General features: G+C 32.6%; 2 pseudogenes; one reads left to right on the plus strand and one right to left on the minus strand.

Moving 5' to 3' along the window:
* LOC104715649 lies at positions 3799-5439 on the minus strand (annotated as a pseudogene).
* LOC104715650 overlaps positions 8944-14643 on the plus strand; it is a 13842-nt pseudogene continuing 8142 nt past the window's right edge.

A 14643-nucleotide genomic window follows, 5' to 3' on the forward strand; every position in this document is an offset into this window, starting at 1 on the left:
GCTTGAGTTCTATTACTGGTGTGCTACTGTAATAGTTCGTGATCGGTTGTATCCTGGGATTCATAAATCGTGATTGTCCGAAAGCACTTACGGCCGATTTATTGAATTAAGGAAAGAGATATCATATCTTGCCTCCGTGATTTATTTTATGCTTTATATTATGCTGTTGTAATTCGTTTCTGATTTCGTTAATTTAAATATAATTCGCATCTTTTCTCAATTCGATTTTTGCGCTCCTAACAATATGGAAAGTGCTAAGCAAACACCACAACATATAACCATGGCGGACCCGTCAATTACAATTCCAAGTAACTCTCTCCTTCACGCATGTACATGTAAATGTTGATTGAACTATGTCATGCTTCTTTTTTTGGGTTAAATATATTGTTTTCATGTTATAATCCGACAATTTATACCTGCCCTAAGAATTACAACAGGAAAATCTATCTTCTATATATATAAAGTTAACTTTTATCACTTCTCCTTCCTCCACATCAGCATCCATCTAATCAATTTTTTTTTGCATAAAAAAATACTATTTTCAATATTCATCCATTGCATATTTATTACTTATAATTAATAATAGTAATAACTAAATAAAAAACAAATTTACTAAAATTAATTAAATTTTAAATAATATAAACAATAATATAATTTTTAGTAAATAATAAAAATAATAACTATCTAAAAATAAATGAAGTACAATAAATGAAAATTTAAAAATAGTAAAAATAATACTATAAATTTGTTTTAGTAATAATGTTATTATTAAAATTATAACCAAAAAAATATTTAAATTTTCAAAATTTAGAATGGGTTAATGAGTTTTAGAAAGTAAGTAAGATTTTAATGCATGGTGGAGTAAAAAAACAAGTTATGTAATTGTATTTATAAAAATCTAAACATGAAAACAAAATTGAAGTAAAACATTAGTTTCTACGAAACATATACCATAAAGATTTATTATGAAATTTCACTTATAAAAAATAAAAGATTAATTACTTAACTTAACTTAAAAGTTTTGATCTAAAATAAAAACATGGTAAGGAGCACACTTTCTTTTGGGAAAACTATGGAAAAAAAATTTGAAAAAATAATCTATATAAAAAAACAAAATCAATGGTCAGAAAAATATAGAAAAATGATATGTGAACCGTTACAAAAAGTGGCATGTGATTTGTGTAGCATATCTCATAAGGTGTATTATCAACTGGAGGTACAATTTTATAATATGATATATGACAAATATAACATGTATATATATATATATATATATATATATATATATATATATTATCAAATGCTTTTAACCCAAAACATTGGCAAAAACAACATATTTAAAGTACACTATGTTTTTTTTAGAAGATGAAGTTGGGTTTGCATCACAAAATTAACATCTTCAAATAACATATGAGATTTTAGAAAAATATGTAATTTGGATTAGTGAATAGATATTCATTATGGGGTTTAAACGTTTCATCATTTAAGCATTCTTGACTTAGTCGAAAATTCTATTATGGTAGATGATGCATTTGGACAACCTCATTGTAGCGGCATAACACTAAACTGTTCGTGAAACTTTGTATATTCACATTTAATGTAGGATATCGATATGTTTAAATGGTCTCTATAATTAAGTCAACGATCGACATTGACGTTAGAACTTTTAAAATTATGTTTTCATGGGATATGAATATGAAATTCTTTAAAGATAAAAGACCAGAAAATTGTCGACAATATTGTTTACTCTTTCAGTGAGATTTTTAAGTCATTTTTTGTTACCACATGATATATTGTTGATTGCTAGAAAATATTATTGCGATACTAGAAAATATATGTTATATATAGATTATTAAAATAAGTACGACATTTATATAGATTTATCTTTTAATCTTCAAATTATATTCATACTAGATAAGGACCCGCCCGATGTACGGGTTTAAAGTTATGTAAATAAATTAAATTTAACAAAAATATATTAAAAGTTGTTGTACGTTCTTTATAAGTTTTATTTTTGCTATAATACACTGATTTATATCTATATACAAATCTTTTATATATATTACCATTAAAAGTATATTTTTTTACATCTAAATATATTGTATGTTACAAATATATATTTTAACACCACCTAGAAATGTCTGTATGAACGCATTAATTTCTTTACTTTATATGTTTCTTTACTTTCACTTTTGCATAGTTTTTTTATTTACTAAAATTTTTGGCTCAAAAAAATTTCGAACAAAAAGATATTACATAATATACAAATCAATGATATATCATCACAATAATGTATGACCAACCATGGAGAGAATCTCGGCTCCGCCTTCCTTCCTTATGAAGAGAACCTTGCATCCAACCTCCTCCACCATGGAGAGAACTTTGGCTCCGCTTTCCTCCCTTGGGGAGATAATTAACCTTGCGTCCAACATCCTCCACATTTCTCCCTTGCGTAGATAACCTTGCGTCCAACCTCCTCCACCATCGAGAGAACTTCGGCTATGCCCTCCTCCTGTATGGAGAGAACATGTTCACATCTTTTAGCTATCAAAATATGGCTTGCTCCGACAACCAATGTTAATGACTGATCAAGGCTTAATGATCTTGATTATATAACCCATCATTAAACCTCTCCTTCCGTATCAAATAATCTTTTGATAGTAACTAATGTTAAATTTTCCAATGTATTTGTGGAAGTGTCTTTGACACAATATGATGTAGAGTCTGTCTCTGCCACTTTGCTTAGTGAGCCCCACGTCTAATCATGGCCCATGGGACCACCCATATCTGACGACCAGTATGTTATGTCTAGGAGTCTTTAAATACTTGTTTACCGATCCTAGACATCACCATATGATATTTTCCTGTGTTTTGTTCTCGCTCGCACAGTTCCGATAATCACTTCCCGGAAGGTCACCCATCTTGAAACTATTTTTGCTCAAGCACGCTTAACTCTGGAGTTCTCTTAGGATCCTTGACCCAAAAGATAAGTGCAATTTGGTGACATAAGTGGCCAACTCAATTCTTTTGAACCTATCCGCAAACCATGGTGTCACAGTCTCCGAGCTCTATGGATCTATCAACAATGATATATGTTTCTCCAACCTATCTATCTATGTTTATTGTAAGTTTGTGTCTGACTAGCCTATTTTATCCAACTATTAGGTTGATGAGCGTCTACTCGTATTATATAAAGTTGGTTTTACTCTCTTCTTGTTTCTCCACTTCATCAATTCTTATTTTCAAATTTTTAAAAATAATTCACATGATCATTAAAGAAACATAAAATCTAAAGTTAATGTATCAATTAATTCACTTAATTTTGTAATATTTTTATTATTATTAAAAACAATGATTTAAAATAATATAAACTAAAAACAAAATGAAAAAAATACAACTAAAAAAAAATGTCAAAGTAAAATATGAATAGAGATTACATAAATATAAACTTAGATATTTCTATCATAACATATAATAATTGTGTAAATATTTGTAAAAGTCTAGAAATATGGGAAAAATAAAGCTATTATATATTTAATGGAACAATAATTACTTTCAAGAGTTACAATTATTAAGATAAAGAAAATAAGAGTTTTTTAAAAAATATAAACACAAAAATTTAAAAAAATTTTAAATCGAGAGGTTATTCAATTCTTGGTGTCAAATTATAAATTCATGTTATAATTAATAATTATAATTATATTCTACGGTTTGTATTAATAAAAAAAATTATATTTACGCGCAACATGCAGGTTATATAATCTAGTAATTCAATAAATTATACTAATACATAAATATTTATTTGAGGACTTCGTTCAAAACATCTCTTGGAGAGACACTTGGTCACAAATTAAACCTCTCAATGGCTTCTATGATGCCAGCTCCACATCTCTGGGACGCATGAAATATTTTTGGGTTGTCCTTAGCATTTTCTTCATGCCACTGCAACAACTCTTCATGCGAATTGCTAACCATTACACCATATACTTGAGAAATGTTGAAAAGCTCAGCATCGTTTCCAGAGTCGCCACAAACAAGTATGTTAGAAGGCTGCTTGCCTTCAATCTCCAACTTGTCAAGTAGATAAGTCAGAGCACCTTGTTTGCCAGCTCCTTTAGGTAATACATCGAAAGCATAGCCGTTGCTATAAACCAGCTTCACATCCACCTATACGGAAATTTACTGTCATCAGCACCAAAAAAAAAAAGGAACCATCTAATAATAAGAATAGCTGTTAAGCTCACATGAGGGATACACAAAAATTCTCACCCCACGCTCTTCTAATATCCCCGGAAGAACCTTCATTATTTCAACAGCGTGTTCTCTTTCCACAAAAAAACTTACTTTATGCGGTTCTTGGCTCTTGGCTGGCTAAAACATACAACACAATATAATATAAGTGCTTTAGAACGACCAAATTGCTACAGATTCAGTAGGAGACGACATAACAACAATTCAAATCAGGTAAGATATCCAAAAAACTCTCAGACTGTCATCAAGGTTAACATTATTTACTAAGAATAGGAATTAATCCATACTTATACACAGACTACACACTTCATTCAAGTTCATGTATGCCGACAACATTATTATATATCCTAACAAACAAGAGTTTTACAAACTTTCAGTAAGAAAAAAAATTAGAAGATGCTTGGTTCTACTTCTACTCTATTTATCCAACAAACTAAACTCGTTGTCATGCCAAGAGAATTAACCAGAAAACCCTAAGTCAACGCAGAAAGAAACAAGAAATCAAGACAACAGCAAGATCCACCCACATGGCCCAGTATAAAACAAAGAAAGCAATACTAAAACTCATTCAGCAGCAAACAATGATCGTTAATAGAAAATGTCAGGAAACAAAGTCAAATCATTGGATTGACATAAAAGACATAATCTAACAGAGGAACAATTATATAATAAAAACCTGAGGCTCAAGTTGAGGGAATTTAGAAGTTTCCTCAAGGACAATGTCCCGATTCCACTTATCATCCAAATGAGCTGTCCAAACATCATCCGACGACACTAAGGAATCACCGCCGTAAACAATCACAGAACCAACAGAAGTAACGGCTATGTCCGGGGTCAGCAACGGCCTCTTCTTTCTTAGACTCGAGTACGAGCTGAAAGACCTCCCTTACACAAGCAACGAATCATGGCGGTATTGAGCTTCCCAAAGCGCATTGAACTTAAGGAGGTCTGTGTTTTCAGGGTCATCGTGATCCACCTGCGAGGGTTACGTTGTTTAGTTTCGTCGAATTTTGACAAAAAAAAAACGAAAAAGATTCGAGGAAATTAGGAAATTACCAAAGTGCAATCAAGATCAGCAACGAGTATGAGACGTGGTGGTCCGTCAAATCTATCCATCAAATCCAATATTTTGCTTCTCTCCCTTGTCTCTCTCTTTGTTCTTCTTATTAGACTTGCTGGGGAAGACAAGACGAGTCTTTTTCTTTAGGGACTTCCTTTGTGCAATGAAGATTATGAAGAGTTCAAAAAAATCATTAAAAATGAAAAAGTGACAGATTTTTAAGGATTGTTAAATAGTGTTATATAATTTTGTTGACTTTTTCTATAAAATTCTAAAGTGCTACAAACAATCTCTCTATTTTTTTGATATTTTCTATAACTTTATTTTGTGAAGAAAGTAATAACATAACAATTTAATTTATTAACACTCCTATAGATTCTTTTTGTTTTAATTGAATTATATAAAAAAATTATTCACTTTATAAAAAGTCTTTATCTAATAATCTAGATTTGTTAAAATTTTAAATGATTTTTAAAATCACAAACTAATAACACTAGCAAAATTTTGATCTAATAACAACAGATTCAACATAACATTTAAAGTTTTGAAAACTCTATTCAAATTCCAAAGCAATAACCCCTTTTAGAAGTTTTCTTAAGCATAAAACCAAGATTTCCTTAAGCACATAATTATGTAACCATGTCAACGCAAGCAACCCTTAACGTTGAGCTTTAATGAGGTGTGTTATTACGACAGATGCTGACGAGCCCCATATGATTCGATTAGTTTTATAAAATTGTAAAGTGCTCCAAACAATTTTTTATTTTTATGATATTTTCTATAACTTTATTTTGTGAAGAAAGTAATAATATAATAATTGAATCTATTAACAATCCTAAATATTCTTTTGTTTTAATTGAATAACATAAAATTTTTATTTACTTTATAAAAAGTCTAAATCTAATAATCCAAATTTGTTAAGATTTTAAATGATTTTTTACAAATCACAAACTGGTTACACTAACAAAATTTTGATTTAATAACAACAGATTCTAAATAACATTTAAAGTTTTTAAAACTCTATTTAAATCCCAAAACAATAATCCCTTTTAGATGTTTCGTAAGCATAAAACCAAAAAAGAAAGTTTCCTTAAGCACAATTATGTGACCATGTCAACGCAACCCGGCCCATAAGAGAAGCCACTAAAACCAAAGATTCGGGCTTTAAATTTTGAAAGTCTTTTCTGCTTAGAAATCTGTTTAGTAATATAAATGTAAAGGGCCTTTTTATTTTATTTTATAAGATACGTATAAAGCCATTTTTACTTAGAAATCTGTTAAACAATATAGATGTAAAAGATTTTTTTTTGTAGGATATGTAAAAGGCCTTAAATGTGATTGTTATAGTATTTTTTCTACTATGTGCATTTTTTATTTTTTGCAGGGGACTCCTAAATGCCGGGCCAGCGCAAGCAACCCTTAAAGTTGAACTTTAATGAGGTGTGTTATTACGACCGATGCTGACGACCCCCATATGACCATACTAACACAAATTTTTGTTTTTGTTTTCTTACAATAGTAATAGTAAGAAACTAAGAATCACCTAATCCAATAATGTGTGGCACTGGCACTTACTACTTACTAGGATGGAGGTATACAGGTTACTTGAAGGAAATGACCTCAAGACATAAGAGCAAGCCCATGTCTAAAAGACTAAAAGCACCAAAAAGAGCAAATCCATGCCTAAAATTAACATAAGCAAAGTGAGTAAGTGACTTGCATCAACTTCGCCATGAGGGAAATTGGGAGACGAGTCCACAGCTGTGGAACAAGGGTAAGTTGATATGATTCTAACCTATGGGATTGACACAAACACTGTGAAGCTAGATGCCTAGATGGAAACGTGTATCCTTCTAACCCGTATCCACCAACTGCGAAGCTATCTTGGTCTTCCCATTGCTGAAACAAAGGACTAAGGGCACGAGGCCTTGGCCACTTGATTAAATATTTTTGATTACCTAGTGCAAAAAAAATTCTAGTTGATTATGGAAGTCTAAACAATTTATTTATTTTATGACGACTTTGAGCCTTCTAAGAAAGACTTGTCCCCAGTATCAAAATTCAGATGTCTGACTTCAACGTGGAAGCTACCCATGTAATTGGAGATGTGAATCTGCGGTCTATGCCAATGAGGTCACTAAATATATAGATTGTCTTTCAAGTCTCAACATAGAGTAAGAAATGACTCTCTGGTCAAGTCACACCAAGTTTTCCACAAAAGATGAGATTTGGAAAGTGCTAAGCAAACACCACAACATTTAACCATGGCGAATCGGACCCGTCAATTACAAATCCAAGTAAGTAAATCTATCATTCAGCAGATAAAAAAAAGAAAGTAAATCTATTATTCACCCATGTCCATGTAAATGTCTCTTTTTTTTACAATCCGATATTTATACCTGCCCTAAGAATTACTGACGGGGAAAAATGTCTCTTTTTTTGGCAACGACGAGAAAAATAATTCAATAAAGTATAATAAATAAATATTTATTTGAGGTCTTTGTTTTTTTTCCCTAATACTGTAGCTATTTGTTTTAGCAATTTTCTTATTTCATTTATCTTACAAAAATCTCTGTTTAAAAAACTTATTTATTGGGAAAATTCCTGAAAAATAACACCAACTAATTTTTATTTGGAAGAAAACTACACGAACTTTTAACGTTTCCAGAAATATACATCAATTCATTTTTTTGTGTCAAATAATACACTAAGTATAAATTGTTGGCAGATTCATACATACGATTTCAAAGCAAAAAAATTATTCCAATTTTACCCTTTGAATTTTTTAATCATATTTGTTTAAAATTCAAAAGAAATAATAAATATATAGAAAAAATGGTTTTTAAAAACTTTAAACTTAGAACTTATTTATATATATTTGTTTATCTTTTTTAAAAAAACTTATTTTCTTCCTCTTTCTTTATCTTTTTTTTTAAAAAAATTTCTTTTCCTCCTTGTTTATATATTTTTTTAAAACTTGTTTTTCCTCCTTGTTCATAATTTTTTTTATAAAAAAAAAAATTCCTCTTTGTTTACCTTTTTAAAAAAACTTTATTTCTTCCTCCTTGTTCATCTTCTTTTATAAACTATTTTTTTTCTTCCTCCTTCTTCATTTTTTTAGAAAAACTTTTTTTTCTTCCTCCTTGTTTATCTTTTTTTAAAAAAACTTTTTTTTTTCTTCTTCCTTGTTCATCTTTCTTTTAGGAAGAAAAAATGTTTGTTCTATCAATTTATTATTTCTTTTGAATTTTAAACAAATATAATTAAAAAAATTTAAAGGGTAAAATTGGAATAATATTTTTTGTTTGAAATCGTATATTTGAATCTGCCAACATTTCATACTTTAGATATTATTTGACACGAAAAAATTAATTGATGTATTTTTCTGGAAGCGTTAAAAGTTCGCGTAGTTTTCTTCCAAATAAAAATTAGTTGGTGTTTTTTTTGGGAATTTTCCTCTTATTTATTTAATATTTTGTCATATGTACGGGAAGAGCGGTTTGTTTTCCAGCCGAAAAAAAAGAACGGGTTTTCCCCATTTGTTGTTCTTTTTTTTTTTTCTCGCCTCGATTTGTATTTTATTTATTTATTAGATAATTAAGCAATTAATTTTTTTTTTTTTTGCAATATTTGTCCAGAGAGGGCTAAAAAGAAAAGACGAGGAGGAAGAAGAAGGAAGCAGCATTATATATCTAAGCATTCTCTGCTCTTTGAGAATCTCTCGCAGCCTCTTTCACCCCAGGTAGGTTTCCAAAACCCTAATTTCCTCTTTCTCTTATCTAATTTACCTTTTCTCCTTTCTTCTTTCTCGAATCCTCTTCCTAGAAAATCACGAACGATGAAGATGAGAAAACGGCTATCCCGAGCCAATCGAATTACTAAATAAAGCTTTTTGAAACCAAACTTTTTGTTTTTTTTTTCTGAATGCGTGATTCGATTTCTCTTTTCGATTCATTGATTGTATCTGCACTGTATGTGTATGTTTGTGTATTGTAGGGTTATTAGTTTTCGCAAAGTGATTGGATGAGCTTGGATGTGGAAGTGAAGCCAAGAAGAGGTTCACTCTTGTTGTTATCACCATCATCATCATCGTTGTTGCCATTGTTGCCGTCATGGCACAGCAACAATCTTCCCGACTCAATCGTCTCCTTACTTTGTTGGACAGTATCCTTTGATTTTTTTTCTTTTCCTGATTGTTCTTTTGTTACCACCAATACTGTATTTGATGCTTCCTATTTTCTTCGTACCCTAATCTTTGAATATTGAGTACATGTTCTCCTTAACTATATTTTCCTTTCTAGCTGGTTCAACACAAGCTACTAGGCTAACTGCAGCCAAACAGATCGGTGATATTGCCAAGTCTCATCCTCAGGACTTGAGCTCTCTTCTCAGAAAGGTATACTCATGGGTCTTTTTTTTTCTTGGCTTTTCTCCAATTCAACGTGGCTTCTGATAATAGAGATATATATAGACTGTGGTTATAAGTTAGTTATACTGATTGGAATCAATGATATTGCTAGTGGAAGTTGTATATAGTTGTTTATTATGCTCTTTTCTCTGGAAATAGTTGTTTTTCGTCGTTGTTCTAAACCTAGTATTCTGCCCTATGTGCTCGGTATAGGCGGGTAGACAGAATTGACTGTTTAAGTTGAGGCTTACAGAGATAATGTGATGTGTGGTTTAGTATCTGCATTGTGTATGTTCTGCACTATAAATCTCAAATTTATTGTTGGGTACAAGGTGTCACCCCCTGTTTGATGGGTTTACTTCTTACATTCTCTGATATGATTTCTAAGAGCGCCTCCTATTGTTTGACAACTAGTTACCATACATCTTTTAAAAGGCTGTTGTGAAGATTGTTTGAACATACCCAGCAGATCCTTTGTTAGCCCACACTGATTCTAAAGAATGTCGAAGATAAAGATAAAGAATCTAGTGGGCTTTCAGAATGGAATTTTAAGTAGGGTGATCACCTGCCTATCAATTAGTTTCAGGTTTTAACATCAATTTTAGAGTGTTTCTGTTATTTGATTGAAGTTCAAGCTTTGTTAGGACATCTGGTCTTACTCTTAAAATAATATATCTACTCAGGCCAGGGTTTGTGTTCTGGAGACCTTGTTTCTGCTGCTTTTTAGATATCATACATAAATATTCCCTCTTGGCATTATAGTTTAGGTTTACATCTTTCTAAACTGCTATGTCGTTCTTTACATCAGTTTTTTCTTTTGTTCCTTTGGCTTAACTCAAATTTTCCGGGAATTAGGTTTTGCATCACCTCCGTAGTAAAAAGTGGGATACGAGGGTTGCTGCTGCTCATGCCATTGGTGCCATTGTTCTGAATGTCAAACATACTTCATTGAGTGAACTGTTAAATTCTTTAGCAACGAAGTTGGGCGAGGCCGGGATGTCTGATAATGTAGATGAAGTGGTGGCTTTGCGCAATCTTCAGTCCAAAATTCTAGCAAATGCGCCCTTCAGAAGGTTATTAATAGCTCTGTTACCGAATACATATGTTTTTTTATCATCTACTATCAAGACTTCTTAGCTTGATTATTAGATGTCTTTGTCATGTTAAGGTTTCCCGATGTCTTTTAATGTCTCTAACTTTTGGCATGTGCTAACAGCTTTGAGATGAATAAGGTTTTAGAGTTTGGCGCTTTGTTGGCATCTGGTGGACAGGTAATATATCATTTTCCATTGTTTACTTGTCTAGTTATTCTGTAAGATTTCATCCGTTTATCTCCGATGTAATTTCTTCATTGATATCTTGTCTTTAGGCCTTGCAAACATCTTTGTGAAATTACATTTTTGTCTGTCTTAATTCGTTTGGAGTAACTAGGCCACTGGATGACATCTGGTTAGATTCTTTGAAGTGTTTGGGTTTAGTTAAGTTCTCTCGGCATCACAAAGAAACATGTTGGATAGTTGCTACATTGGAATTCTATAAGATTTTGTTGTTGAGGATCACAGCATTAGCATGATTGAAACTATAAGCGGGCTTTGGGCTTTATTCATCAAAAATAAGCTTTGTCAGCTGCACTCTGTAGAATTTATTTTCTACAGTTTCATTATTTGGCATCCTTGAAATTCTGTGACTTGGTTTGTAACTAACTGTTTCAACACTATCTGTTGATGCAATATGATATCTTACATTCGTTCTTTTACTTTGAATTTTTGGTTTAGGGGAGCATGTGAAACTTTCTGTTATTGCTCCCTTTATCCTTGCCATTTTCTTCTCCTCAAAATTTGTTGTTTTTCTCATAAGATATGTTGCAGTCCCTTTTGTCTAAACTAAAATCATGATAGCCAAAATTATTAGCAATTTCCGACTTGAAGAAACTGTTTTTGTTGCAGGAGTACGACATTTTGAATGACAATTCCAAGAATCCAAGGGATCGAGTGGCTCGTCAGAAAAAGAATCTCCGGCGACGTCTAGGTCAATAGCTTGTCTCCTTCTCTATTAATCAATTTCCATGGGGAAGTGTTATTATTGTCCAATTGCATGACATGTGATATACCAGGGTAGATTAAATGTATGAATTAAGCGTAAACCCATTTGTCTGAGTCTATTATATCACTAATATATTTGTATCTACTCATTCTTTGTGAATTTGACTCTGTTCTGAATATTATATGTTTTACTTGATTGATGCATCTATTGAACATACGTCTGACAATTTATGAACAGGTTTGGACATGTGTGAGCAGTTTATGGATGTCAATGAAATGATTGGAGATGAGGATCTTATTGAGCAGAAGTCCAGTGTTCCTGCGAATGGGGTTGGAAACAGATTATATGCAAACTATTCTCCACATCATATTCAACAATACGTTTCAAGAATGGTTCCCCGTGTCAATTCTAGGAGGCCAAGCGCAAGGGAATTGAATTTACTGAAACGAAAAGCAAAAATAAGCTCAAAAGATCAAGCTAAAGGTAGCTGCGAAGTAGCAGATGTTGAGATGCCATCGTCTCATGTTGCCTCAACCTCAAAAGGAATTTTGTCCGACTCAATGGAGTCTAACAAGGTATTTGGATAATGTATACTCATAATGACGGATAACCAACTTGCAGAATGTTAGTACAGCTTTCAGCCCTTTGTCAATGTGTTGGTTTTGTAAATGACGGACATAAGACCTGATTAGTACCAACAAGAAGTCGTAGTAGTAGATGAAAGATTCAATATTGACTATGCTGCTTTCTCTTAGGTGTACAATCTCTGACGAATGTACTAGTCCAAATTTTGTTAGCAACAAACGTCAAGCTGCGTAGGGAATGCTCTTATTAGAATTCTAGAACTTCTTGATTTTGGCGGATCATATTTCCTACTGTCTTATACTCCTGTATGTGCTACTTGAAATTTCGTAGGCAGACATTGGGAATGAGGATGATATTGAGCCTGATGGAGATGGAAAATGGCCTTTCCACAGTTTTGTTGAGCAACTTATTCTTGACATGTTTGACCCGGGTAAGGTTTATGTACTTCTGCTATTTACAATTTACCTTTTTTCACTTATTGAGTTCTAGTTAAGTTGGCTAATAATCTGATAATGTATTCAGCATGGGAGATCCGCCATGGAAGTGTAATGGCTTTAAGAGAAATATTAATGCTTCATGGTGGTTCTGCTGGAGTGTCAACAACAGAGTTTAGCTCAGATGATGGGTTTGAGTTGAAAGAAGTCTTGAATAAAGTAACACGAGAAAGAGAAATCGACTTGAATATGGAGGTTTCAGAAAATGAGCTTGAGCCAGTTCGAAAAAGGCCTAAGATTGAGGAGGATCCATCAAAATCATTTATTGATAACAACGTTTTGGAAGTTATTGAGGGTGACTACGATATTAATTTTAAAGATGAAGATGCTGAGTTCTTAATACCACCAGTGAAGGTCAATGGTCAAACTGACTCCAGTTCTATGAAAGTGGAACCTCAATCTTCTTTTGATGGCTCGTCATCTCACACTGAAATAAACAATGTAGCAGAGGTTAACAATCATTTTGAAGATAAGAGTTTTATCGAGGAACCGGTTATACCTAAGCATCAGGAAGAAAATCTCGAAATGTTGGAAGAAAATCTCGAAGTGTTGAATTTGGTTAAACAAGCTAGGCATTCTTGGATAAAAAATTTTGAATTTCTCCAGGATTGCACCATTCGTTTCTTATGTGTGCTTTCACTTGATCGGTAAGACTTTGGTATTTTATCCTAGATTTTCTTTTCCATGTTTAGCTGTTTCTGCTTCATAGCAACTATGGTAGCACGATTGTTTTAAAAGGTTCTAATATTGGATGAGATTTGGTTGGTCATTTCCTAGTTGATGATTATCTTTCTCTCTACTGCAGATTTGGGGATTACATTTCTGATCAGGTAGTTGCTCCTGTGCGGGAAGCTTGTGCCCAAGCACTTGGTGCTACTTTTAAATACATGAGTCCCTCGTTGATTTATGAGACATTAAATATTTTGCTTCAGATGCAGGTAATATTTATCATTTATTTTTTAACCTACTCAAACTAAGAAACTTGTTGCGGTCTTTATAAGCTAAAAAACTGTTTAGTAATCCTTTAGCATATATATTTTTTCAGCGCCGGCCTGAATGGGAAATTCGTCATGGAAGTCTTTTGGGCATCAAGTACTTGGTTGCTGTGAGACAGGTAAAATTCCAGCACGTGGTTGCTAATTACATATTTTTTTGGAAAACTGGACATTTTTACAGTCTTGTTTTAACGTTTTTTCGTGTCTGGAGAACTTTTGTTTTTTCTATCTATCATGATATGTAGTAGTTTTAAAATTTCTGAGGCTCTGTGTAGTTGACTTGACTTGTTCTTGGTTTGTAGAGATGCATGTCCAGTGTTAGCTTTTCTTTCTCATTTTCCCCTGATTTTTCCTTTTGCAGGAAATGCTCCAAGATTTGCTTGGCTATATTCTTCCGGCGTGTAAAGCAGGGTTAGAGGATTCTGACGATGATGTGCGAGCAGTTGCCGCTGATGCTCTTATACCGGCAGCAGCTGCTATTGTCTCTTTGAGAGGACAGACATTACTTTCCATCGTCATGCTACTGTGGGATATTTTGCTTGAATTGGATGACTTAAGTCCATCAACCAGCAGGTAAGCAAGTGTGAAATTACATTCTAGCCTTTTCACGATCCAAAATCTTTTTTTTTCTGGGTATTTGGAGTCTTCTGAACGAGATCAATTTTGAATCAGTAAAATTTTCTTGCAGTGTTATGAACCTCCTGGCAGAAATCTATTCCCAAGATGACATGATCCTGGTGATGCACAAGGAATTATCAGTAGGGGAGGAACAAAATATTGACCTCAATGGAATGGGTCATGTCGAGA

This window comes from Camelina sativa, chromosome 9, assembly GCF_000633955.1.
Source record: "Camelina sativa cultivar DH55 chromosome 9, Cs, whole genome shotgun sequence".
NCBI lineage: Eukaryota > Viridiplantae > Streptophyta > Magnoliopsida > Brassicales > Brassicaceae > Camelina > Camelina sativa.